Raw genomic sequence first — 9,885 nt, forward strand, 5'->3', positions numbered from 1 at the left:
ATGCAACAACCTACTCCTTAAGTGAGTTGTACATAGTGACTTCCTTCAAAGAGTAGAATGCAGAAAGAGGAAAAAGAGCAACTTAACATTGGCAAAAACAGACAACCACTACCTCAGCCAGGTGCAAGGTCAACCTCAACATTGACACCTTAATTAAAAAAAAAAGTAGCATGCTAATATGAAACACTAATAATAGGGGAAACTAGGTGGGCTGGGGATGTGGCTCAAGCAGTAGTGTGCTCGTCTGGCATGCGTGCGGCACTGGGTTCGATCCTCAGCACCACATAAAAATAAAATAAAGATGTTGTGTCCACAGAAAAACTAAAAAATAAGTGTTAAAAAATTCTCTCTCTCTCTCTCTCTCTCTCTCTCTCTCTCTCTCTCTCTCTCTCAAAAAAAAAAAAAAAATAGGGGAAGCTAGGTGTGGAGTATATGGGAATCTTTCCATACCAATACATTGTACTAATATTTCCAATATAAACATCTAAAATCTTCTAAAATTACACACATATTTCTGGAAAGAAATGATGAATAGTACTGTTTAGAAAAATATGTTCTTCCTCCAGTCTGATTTGGAATATACTCTCATTTGGCATTGGTAAATAATAGCTGTCCTACAATAGTAAGTGGCTGAGTGACATTTTCAAATTCATATACCTTGCAATTCTCTGAAGACCTTGAAGACTTCATGATCTGTGTTCATAGTCAATAACTAAGTGTCCCTTAACTAATTCAATGACCCAAAGCATATTTATTGGAAACAGTATGTGAAAGGCACTTTGGTGACACTATAAAAATTGAAAGATATTTACATAGATTTTTTTTCTCAATGTATCTTTTTAAACCAACATTTAAAAAAAAATAGTACCCCTCAATGCCTTTGTTTTCCCTAAAAGTGTGGATGAGATTTTTGTCTACCCCAATGCTATTTATTATCAGAGAAATCCTGGCCCTTCATTGTAATAAAAATCCCAGCCTTAGTCATATGATGCATAATCACCTCCCTTCCCCACCTTCTCCCTCCCTTCCTTCCTTCCTGTTTCTCATCCTTCCTTTCTTCCTTTTTTCTCTATCTTCCCGCCCCCACCTCCCCACCCCGCAAGGAAGCCAAGGTCAAAGGATAAAAGAAAAGAAAGAAGAGAAAACTGGATTTCAATGCTAATGGAATTTTCACTCACCCACTCATGCCCCAGTTAGAGTTCTTCCATGTGAAAGTAATTATAATGTAATTAGGGGAAAGTCCAGTAGGGACTTTTGTCCTGAAGACAATATATTACTTTTGATGTTTATCCTGATATGTTACATTTCTATTCTATCATAAGCCTTAAAAGCAAAGCAAAACAAAACAAAACTTTAGCAAAAGTAGTTTTCATCTTTTAATGTATTTTTTTTTTAAAAATTCAGCTTACAAGAAAACACTGGTGACATTTTTCACTTAAAATGTGGCACTATGACAAAGTAAAGTCTACATCTGCTGATATTTTAGAATGAAAGAAAATCTGCAACTTTTCTGAGTCTCTGCATAGTTTTACAGGTCTGATGTTTTAAGTAATCTAATTGTGTGTGTTGTGTTTACACATTTTTCATCTCCGTTAAGGAGAAACTATGGAAAGCTCTGGAAATATTGTCAAATTTATTTATGGCTCCTGTGAAGGACCTGTGCCAGTCCTGACATGTCACCATTCCTGTCGCTGTAAAAGCTCCATTGGGATCCTTCTCTTGTTAACCACTGTTCTGTGAATAAGTTTAGAAATAACACAGTTTAACACAAGTCAGAGGTCTAATCCAGGACAATAAAAAAACCTTCTGAAGCCAAAATAAAAGTTGTTGGTCTGAGCCATAATCACTGACAGGAAATTCAAGTCAACACATCTTAAGTAAGGAAGAGCTGTGTTGAGCATTTTGGACTATTTCCTCAGGTAATGAAGACAGAAGATGAACTCTTGTCCTTGTCCCTCAGCTTTCCGCCCTTCTTGATGTTTATTTTCCTACAATCTCAAAATAGTGTCCACATTGCAGAGGACTAAGTGACTGGCAGGGAAAAGGTGTAGACCTATTCTGTTCATTTAACACAACTTGAAACTTCTGTGAAGATGCTTCGTACACAGAAGGAGGGGACTGGTGGGTGAAAATCCATTCTAGGAAGTGTACTTTCTATTACATGTGACATTCCCACTGGGTAAATAATCAAAAGACCCATCACCTTGGGTGGATCACTGTGATTTCCACCACCTCACGCCTTGGTGTTCAAGATGATATCTCCACTTAATTTTCACCATACATAAAATGATCAATTTCGAGCCACAATGTTTATATCCCAAAATAAGTTTGGCACCAGCAACCTGGGATAGAGGATTTTTGTGGCAGTAAGTGAACCAAATCGTTGCATGCGGTTGAGTGCCTGATGCAAAAACACTCAAGAAATGTGAGTTATAATGATCATCATGAGGTACAGGACATGCCCATGGAGGACAAGAGGAATTAATGTATTATGTGATTCTACTTAATGACCAAATGTGTGACAGTCTGTGTTTTTAAAATCTTCAGAAACAGTTCTAAAAGGGTCAGAAACTTAATTCCAAGTGCAAGCTAATAATCACATCGCCCTGTTGCTGATATTCAAACCCAACTTGGTACTTGCAGCATAAGAGGAAAAAGAAGTCTATGTTTTAAAGTGTTCTTTAAAGTTGTAAGAATGAAACTTGTCATAAATTAATTCCAGCATTTCAGGTTAGAATAAATTTCATATGATCATAACTTTGCATCTTTTCATTATTAATAAGATCATGGGACTCTTTCAACCCACCCTGCATTCAGCTTGATCTTTTTCTCATCTGTGGCACATGTCTCTCCATATTTTGATGGAGTGGCTTTTCAGAAATCATTTGTAATTTCCCACAAATTAATGCATTTTATGAAAATAAATGACACAGCGATTCTTTGAAAATTCCAAGGCCACAAATGGTTTCCCTTTAATCTTTTGTTTCTAATCACTGGATGATCAAAGATGTTTTATTTAAAACAGGTCATTTAATACATTGAACAACGAGGTGCAATTTATATTGTCTGTGGCAGTGACTTATGTTTATATTTAAAAGAATTAAATAAATGCACCAATGAATATAATGTAAAGCTTTTGTACTTTAGTCTTTCTTAGCAACTCCTACCACCTCATGGAATTTTCCTTGCTTCTTTTTTTTATAAATACAAAAGGAAGGGAAATGAATATCTAAGGAAAGATCTTTGGGCTTCCTAAAGTCTACATCCTATTTCTGAAGAAAATGCTGCTGCTCTTCTCTTTCCCAGCTCTTCTCCCTTAACTTTCCTCTGCACTTTTACATTTTCCTCTTCTCCATGGGTCTAACTATTCCCAATTCCAAACCTTGGAATATCAGGAAGAGAGTGAGAGTCTGATCATGACCACTCAATGGGTGTCAGTGAGTCAGTCAATTGAGGGAGGGGTTTTTGAACTGCTTCATAGTGACAGAGACCAAACTTCCCAATAGCTGATATTCATTGTCCAGGGGAAAAAATACAAATATAATTTACAAATAACATAGAGGTGAACTTCTGTATCTGCAGCCTACCAACCTCAGATTGAAAACACACACAAAAAAATTGGATCTGTATTAAAGATGTATAGATCTCTAGTTCTTGTTCTTATTTCCAAAATAACATACAACAACTATCCATCTAGCATTTGAATTGTATTAGGTATGATAATTAACCTAGAGTTTCCTTAAATGTATGGGAGAATTGTGTAAGTTTTGTGCAAATATTACACCTTTTTATACACCAGTTTGAGCATCCTTGGATTTTGGTATCCATGTCCTGGAGTCAATCTTCCTCAGACATCAAATGATCAGTGTACACACACACACACATACACACACACACACACACACACACACACACATTTTACTTCCATCTTGCATAGGCTTTCTTTTTAAACATATCACTAAGCAATGGTTTACTGTTGCTTTTATCTTTGAATATTTTTTTCAAAATCTTCTATTTGAAATGTAAAATGATAATAATAAAAATAACAATATGTATAGTCTATTGATGTCAGACTGGGAAAAATAACCAAAATTTTAGAAACATGCCACAATGTTCAGAGAGTTCCTGAGAAATAATCGTCCAAGAATAAATATCTCTGACTCAAAAAAAAAAAAAAAACTGTAAGTGGCAAAAGAAGACCATTTTTTTCTTAAATTAAACATTCCTTATTTTGAGAGTCATGCAACAGATGTTTGCATTCTTGTTTTTAGTCTGCTTCCAACACCGGAACATCAACAAAGTCTAGAGAGACTTCGAAAGACTACTCTTTGTTTTTTTTTTTTTTTTTTTTGTAGGATAGTTCCATTCCAAAATGTCCTCAGCCATCAGGAAAACAGAATAGATTGGAATGTTCTGGCACTGCCTTATTCTTCAATTCTGGTCATACTCATATTCAATTTCTTTCCTTTGGGTTTAATTTAGCCTGGTGTGCATTCGAATGCTTCTCTGTGCTTTCTCACAGACACATAAGTAGCCACAGATATGCTAAACTAATACTGATGATTTATCTATAAAATATACTGACAGGATTCCCAGTATAAGAACACAGAGTCTACATCCAAAAAGAAAAAAACCCACAGTTTCAAAGGTGCCCAAACATCAACCCCTCTAATAAAATAACCCATTTCTGGAGAGAAAGAAAAATTCTAAAAATAATCCTCTATTTTGAATTAAGATGACAATTATTATGTTCCCAATGAGCTGCTGAGCACTTCATTAAATATTCAGTATTATTTGGATACATTGTTCAAAAGTACTTCTAAAATTGTGTACTCTCTCAGTAAATCCATTGTTAACTTGCTATAAATAAATTAATGAGATTTTATCATATATCCGCCTGTGGTCTCTATGATGATATTGGAGTTAACACATACCAGGAATGAAATGGTTAAGTGCCACAGGAAATTAAAATAATAACTAACACCAGGTGGGAAATACAGCATGATCAAATTGCTTGAGTCATATAATCTTTTTAAAGTCATTCTCAACTTGAAAGGGCTTAGTCTATGGTGGGTGTTCAGTAAATATTTATTGGATAAAGCAATGTCATTTTTATCAAAAAGTCAGGGGGTTTCTTATTATCATGAGGCCACTTAGGGAGAGATGGTCTCAGAGGAAAGCTACATAGAAGAAAGAGAGAAGATTCTTCAGTTAATAACTATGGTTAATGTTGGGAAAAATATATAGAGAGGGGGGGTGGCGGTTCCTTCAGCTTTTGGAAATTTCAAATAAAGAATAGAAGAGTTTTCGGCATATGCCATATGGAGATCCCACCTTAAGACAGAAGGTTGAACAATTGTAGAGGAATGAACCTAAGTTTTCTAAAATTATCTAATAAACAACAGTGCCTTGATCTGTGCTGGGCACATGATTTTAAGCCATTATTATACATCTGATATATATATTTGATAGTAATTATCATAACACAAAGATATTTGTCAAATTGTGCAAAAACACAACGCAAGCTTGCAGCGGATTCTAAAAAGACAACAACTGAGATATTTCACGTGCTTGCATTTTAGCTAAGACCCACCAGTGCTTTATAGAACAATTCGGATTTTTGCCAGCTATTTTCATATGAACTTGAAGAAAGCAATGTCTATAATTTGCAGTTTAGCATCTATATAATTATCCTTAAGGTGATCTTTTAGTAAACTGTTCTTTTTCCATAATGTGAGCTCTTCCCATTTCAAATATTTTTTGTCATTGTAATTTAGATTCCAGTTAAAGAACATCTTTCGTATTCTTTTTGATAGCCATCTAAATAAGGTTTACACCAACTGATAATTTCAGGAACATATTGGTACTTAGAGTATTTAGTTCACATACAGAGGCAGTGGAATATAATGCTTACAATTATGGGCTCCAGAACGAGTCCAAAGCCTGGCTCTGCAATTTTCAAGCTGAATACTTTTGAGAACTTAGTCTATTACCCTCATGTTCTTGCTTCAGAAAAGTGGACAAAATAAATTATCAGATATCACAGTGTTGGTATGGACGTTAAGTGAGTGACTACACTAACTTAAAACCTCTTCCAAACTTCCATTAAGTAACACCCTTAATGGAAGTTTGGGAGAGGGTTTGGCACATGACTGTTAGATGAATGTTAACTCTTGTAGTTTTAATTTTTATTATAGAATGAAAGTACAGAATTGTGTGTCAGTATGGTATAGCCCTGCTGGTGGTGTGCATGAGTATGATATCAGTCAGAAAATAGTTGCAGCAGGAGGAGAAAGGTTTCCATTTTTAAAGAGGCCTGATGAAATCAAGCTACACCTAATGCATGTCAAGGGATAAGTAAAAAATATACCTAGTCATAAGTTTTTAAAAAAATGCCACTTTTAACTCTATTTCAAATAACATAAAGAAGGCAGAGGATTCAGAGGTACTTTGCTGAATCCTCACATAGCCATTTAATTATTCTCTCATATAGTTTTTACCGTTAAAAATAGTTCAACAGCAAACTCAATATAGATTATTAAACATTGTATTGGCTTTTATTCATGTAGTCAGAAAAGTGAAGTTTTAATTCAATGACTGTTCTTATTCACATTAATAATGGAATGGATTTTGGGTTTGAGCATATACCTTGATTTTAGTGATACAATTTTTGTTAAGTTCATGTTATTAACATTTGCAAATATGATTCATTCGGTCAACTAATAAAAATAATAGATGTTTACTTTTTAATCCAGTTAAACCAATACATAAATGCCAGCAGGAAGTTCCTATCACACTGAATTAGGTTGGTGCATTAATCTTTGTTAGTTTGGCTTTATATACTGTACTGGACATGATCATTTGGAAAAATAAAAACAAATGCTTACATTTGAACTGTGACTTCTGTTTTATAAAAACACACACAATTAAGGATGTAATTGTGCAATTTTTCAGCTGCACTTACCTAGCCATCTGTCTAGATTTCACATTAAACTCATTTTTCTCCATATTTGGAGTTATTTTTTAATCCAGATTGCTTCTTATTAATTGTACAAAGTAAACCTTGGTTTCAGGTTCGGGCAGCTTATGTGTTTAGCTTATGTGTTTAGAAACATATATGCCCTATTGTACAGGACAATAGTATGTCACTCTCATTTACCATTATCAATTCTTATGTTTCCTCACACAGGAGAACAAATTGAGAAAAAAATACAATTCAGCATTTGACATCCATTAAGGATCATTAGCCTGGATCACATAAATGCATGTCCTAGAGATCATGTTACTGGCCATAGAGCCTCCAGGTTTGAAGTCCACATCTTCAACACTGAAGTCTAAAAAGTGCATCCAAATGGTGTTTAAGGTTAGACTGTACTTATTCCTCCTTTTTTACATTTGGATGCTCACACCAAAACACTAGTTAGTTTTGCTTCTTTTCGGACTCTCTGAAGAAGAAGAACTTGCTGCTGAGATTTTCTCACACAATTCCCATGATTCTGAGAAATATCTTCCTTTTGAGTATAAGTAGATAGAAAAAGAAAAAAAAATCACCGTGTTAAAGATATCAGTGTTCTGGATTCCTAGCTGACCTCTTCTTCATTTCTCTCTTGTCCCAGACAATGTTCAAAGTGACTTAGTAGAGAGAGATTTTTACTTTAACATGTTCCTCCTGTGAGAAAAACCAATCAGACTCAGAATCAAGGTCAGGATTCTTTTTGGCTTCTCCATAAGTATGTGGTCATGATTGTCAAAACTGAACTACTTTGCCATTGTGGTACTTTCCTATAAATTAACATATTCTATAAAGATATGTACAGTGACAATCCTTCTTCTGAGCTCTTTAAGGTATAGCTGTTGTTAAATATTATTAAAAAAATCTGTGACAAGTTAAATTTAACAATGTTTATTTGAAAAAGGAAAGCATTCTACACAAGAAAATAGAGTAAAGGTTAACAGAATAATGTAGTAGTAAAACTATTAGGAAATGAGTATACTTTTAGAGGAACAAAGTGACAAAGTGAAAAAATCAAGAATTCTCCCATTTAGTATGTTTGTTTAGTTTAGTATGTGACTTAGCCAAGCCTACAATTAGAATTAGAATCTTTCTAATCTCCAATCTTTCCATTTGTACCCTGTGTTTCAGATTTGTGTCAAGAATTAAATTGTGTGGTGCTGGGGGTGGGATTGTGCATGCACATGTTATGTTTCAGGATCAGGGACATAAATTAGAGAAGTATTTTACAATAGAATAAATACATAGCTATTTTCATAATAGATTTATACCACCATGAATAAATCATTGTTTCAAATTAGGCATAACTCCAATACTATATCTTATTATAAATAAAAATAGATGATAGATCCTACCTTTGTTTATAGAATAGCTTTCCAAATTGTCACTCTCTTTAACTTCTTTAGTAATCAATAAATAAAATGCTAATAATATTGATCATTAAGGAAAAAAAAGAAGAAAAAGAAAAAAGAAAAGGATCCTAACACCTGAGGGCATTCTAGACCCAAGTTGTTTCTGAATGTCCCACTTCCCCACATGTACAGGTCATAGTTATCCCCAAAGAAAAGGAAGTGACGTAGAAGTTACCTGATAGGCTGACTTGGCATTTGCTTTCTATAGGCGAGATGTGATCAGTCAGTCAGTAGCTGGTGCTCACTGAAGTTCTCCTGCTGACCTCAGCCACCAGGTACAGATCCTGCTCATAGGACAGTTTACAGTTTGTTTGCATAATAACAGCTTATAGTATGCTACATACAGAGGCAACTTGGGGCTAAAGTTTATAAAACAAGGAGAGAAACAGACTTATGTCGAACTTGTAAATTTAACCACATACATATTTAGATATTTAGGAATCCTGTTGCCCGAATTTTCAAAACCACTTCCTCAAATCTCCTTTTCACTTGATTAGAATATGTATGGCTATAGAATGGTCTAGCAAGGGATATTGCGTTCTTGAATTTATAGTATGATGTTCTAGTAATTCTGAAATATTAATTATCTATAGAGAGGATTCTGGTTTGCAGTTTGATGTAAGAAAAACTTAAAATTCAATCTCTTAGCATCATAATAAGAAAAAGTAGAAGATCGATCAAAAAACAGCATAAAGAGGAGCTCACAGGGAAACCTACCCTTTGAAGACTGGCATGAAAGTTTACAGCTCACACCTGTAATCCCAGTGACTCTGGAGGCTGAGGCAGGAAGATCATGAGTTCAAAGCCAGCCTCAGCAAAATTGAGGAGCTAAGCAACTCAGTGAGAACTTGTCTCTAAGTAAAACACAAAATAGGGATAGGGATGTGGCTCAGTGGTCAAGTGCCCCTGAGTTCAATCCCTGGTACCAAAAAAAAAAAAAAAAAAAAAAGGAGGCTCACAAAAATACAGGGACTCACAGTTTTCCAAGGGCAAAAATAATGTTGGAAACATGAGTTGGAGAAAACAACTGAACTGTAACCTTCTCATTAATGAAAGAGTCTAAACTAACTTAAGAAATCACAATCCCTGAGAGCAGCTTTATGAAGAGCCCTTCTGTCCAGGAACCAAACTATTTCTAAGAGTAAAGATAAGAGAAAAATTTCCTCCTGCTTCAGGCAGCATGAGGAGAAAAGTAACCATATTATAATAATATGTCCAGAGCCTTCTGTTTCCCTTAACAAAGGCTTGCCCTAGGAGAAACTATTTTCCCTGAGCCTCATGGACATGGGTTTTATCAGTATTTAAATAATCCGTGGAAATGGAAATAAAATAGCAGCACCCTTCAGCCTTCCTGTGTCAGCCAATCCATGGTATCATAAAATACCATAGATGAAGAAGCTTAAAACAGCAGAAATTTAGTTTCTCACACTTCAGGATGACAGAAATCCACCATCAGGGTAC

The sequence above is a fragment of the Urocitellus parryii genome, chromosome 10 (assembly GCF_045843805.1).
Source record: "Urocitellus parryii isolate mUroPar1 chromosome 10, mUroPar1.hap1, whole genome shotgun sequence".
NCBI classification, from domain to species: domain Eukaryota; kingdom Metazoa; phylum Chordata; class Mammalia; order Rodentia; family Sciuridae; genus Urocitellus; species Urocitellus parryii.